General features: G+C 42.3%; 1 pseudogene; it reads right to left on the bottom strand.

Moving 5' to 3' along the window:
* The window catches only part of LOC119336853, a 48,795-nt pseudogene extending 46,124 nt beyond the window's left edge, over window positions 1-2,671 (bottom strand).
* Window positions 2,672-2,911: the final 240 nt, after the last annotated feature.

The following is a 2,911-nucleotide window of genomic DNA, read 5'->3' as shown; positions in this document are numbered from 1 at the left end:
GCTTGGAGCATCGCTGTCGATGAGGCCAACCTGTCAAGGACCGATGGAGATCGACATAGACAAGTTCAGATCTTGCAGCTGGAGTGCATATATGATATATCCAAATTAATTTTCCTAGCTAGCTAATTCAAGGGTCTTCAAGTAATTGAACCCTACATTATTTCAAATAAATTGAATTCTAGTTTTGTCCTAAGTCAATTTATTTAAGTTTGAGCGAGTTTATACAAAAATATGCAACTATCTACGACATTGAATATATATTGTATGAAAATGTATTTTGTGATAATTCTAACAAAAATAAGTGTTGATATATTCATCTATAGATGGAAGAAAAACAATATTTCAGATAATTTAGAATGGAGGGAGTACCTGCGAGGCCATGTAGTAGAAGCTAGACGCGGCGTAGAGGTTGGCCTGGCCGGGGCCGCCCCCGCCGTTCCACACGCCGTCGAAGGTGCACTTCTTGGCTGGGCAGGGCGAGTCAAGTTTGAGTGCCTTCACTACATCACGTCTGCACTTCCCGTATTGTGCACCTCCCGTTGACGCGGTAGCATTGTACTCCTCACCATTGTAGCTGTATTTTCCTTGGAGAACGAATGAAATGACAAATAATATAGTACATCAATCAGTTATTGGGTTACTGGTTATGTGACATATATGGATGAATAGTAAGGCTACTTATACTGATCTATGACTATCGATCATACGTAGGCCACTTACCACTGAAGCCACGAAGCATGCAGTAGCTAAATGGTCCTTCCTTAGCCTTGAAGATCTCTACACGAGAAGCTAAGGCGCCGTAGCGTAAGTAGCTGCAAGCACAGAAAAAAGGCCTCCCCTGATCATTTTATAATTGATATACAATACAAAGTTGCTCATCATATGGCTTTAGAAATCAAAAAGCAATATGCCCCTCTTCTCATGAAATGGTTAGATGCCTTGTATTACTTTATCTTTCTTTTCACGTACCTAACTCTTGTACATGTTCTTCCCTTTTGCTTTTAGATAAATAAAATAAAATAAAATGCAGTGGGGCTTTGTCCTACTGGAAAAGGCCCAAAAAAGTTTGTTACAAAGTTCATTCAGTACGACAAAGGTTTCATTTGGGATTTACACCAACACCCCTTTTATTTTGTTTTGTTAAAGTACATGGATAATATTGAGTAGTTTTCTGGTAAGATAGACTTTCAATAATTAACCACAAAAGTAAGGCAGCACATGCAGGGTCTTGCCATATTGAACACTAGGTGATACCTTGGGAGAATGTTTTGCAATATATTTGAAAAAAAAACCGAAAATACAAAATGATTCATTGTGTTCAATTATTATTGTATGGTTGTAAATATTTAATAAATATAAAATAACGTAAGAAACGAAAATTATCGTGCATGTTTGCATGTTGAGGTGTCACTTTTCTATGCATGGTTGCATATTGAGATGGAATGGTTGCATGTTGAGAGAAATATGTTAGTGGAGACTAGCTATTTAGATATATATTGAAGTACATACTATAAACCAAAGCACATTCATGCATGAGAGGGTCTTCAAACCTGTGAACATAAACGTTGTAATCTCTTCCCTTGAGATACTCTTTTGTAACATAAGGATCCTTGCCGTGAGGCACTCGTGGTGCGGCAGCAGCAGCGTCAGGAGAAATGGCATATGCCATTTGCACAGACCCACCTCCAAGATCAATCACACCTACCATTTTCGAGTAGTCTCCTCCCAACTTATCCAGCAGGTAATTCAGAGCGACCTACAAACACCTCATGCCATATAAAAAGAGGTTAGGACAATAAAAAAGTTGGTGTTTGAATTAGATAAGAATTCATGTGATGGTCGGTGGTGTGAATTGTACCCATAGGTAGGATCCTTCCTGAGATCCCTCGAGAACATTGATCCACTTGGGATTGTACTGAACTTGGTGTTAGTGTGGACAGCGCCCCTGACCTGGGCGTATCAATTCGAGGATCAATAAATTTATTTACAGAGGGAGTACTATATATTCATGCGTTGTAGCTACATGCATGAAATAAGTAAATCACAAGATCATTTTACCGCGTCAAGTATCTGCTTTGCCTGCTTATCTCCGATCAGCCTGAGTCCGGCCGTCGCCTGCACATTTAATTCAAGACCTGATCGACATATCTTGACTTGTACATGTTAATTAGCAAAACTATTACTTACTAAATTTTGCATACCCCAAGTTTAACGGGAGTCGTTTTCATAAGCCTCTGAGGCACGACGCTGTTGGCCTTTTGAAGCAGTGGTTGTATGGACTTGGTAGCCTCCTTGGGCCGTCCAGCGTACGAACTCAGACCAGGATTCACCTGCAACAGAAAAACAAAAAGACTTGCTGTCAAATGAAATGATGAAGATCAACTGCGTCACCCTTAACACGCATGGGTTGTTCTTCTGACGGAGTATCTGCATAGAGCTATAGCCTATAGGCAACCAGTTACCTTGGCGAAGACCACGATATCGTCGCCGATCTTGACGAGATCCATCCGCTTGTCGAACCGGAAGACGTGCATACGCGTCCCCGTGCTGCCGGCGTCCGAGATCACGGCGTACTTCCCCGCCGCCGCACGCGCCTGGGCTATCTCTGCCGACGTTGCGTGGAGGAGGAGAAGCGCCACCATGCCCACCAGGTGAGCCATTGCTAACTAATGCAGTGCGTCCTACCGGATGACGAGCGAGTGCTACACGCTAGGTTTTATATATATAGATAGAGTATATAGAAGCGACAGCCAGTCCTCCACGAAAAGCGTCAATATTAATTAAATTTCCAGGCATTCCACTGTCGACGACTACGAGTCTTCATGTGGAAGCGTCCGGGCTTTCGTGCAGACAGTGAGAGCATGGATCATCTGATGGTCATCCTCCACTGCATTCCCACACAAGGTACAGG

Source organism: Triticum dicoccoides, chromosome 7B (assembly GCF_002162155.2).
Source record: "Triticum dicoccoides isolate Atlit2015 ecotype Zavitan chromosome 7B, WEW_v2.0, whole genome shotgun sequence".
In the NCBI taxonomy this organism is placed as follows: Eukaryota; Viridiplantae; Streptophyta; class Magnoliopsida; order Poales; family Poaceae; genus Triticum; species Triticum dicoccoides.
This window is presented reverse-complemented; position numbering and strand designations above follow the sequence as displayed.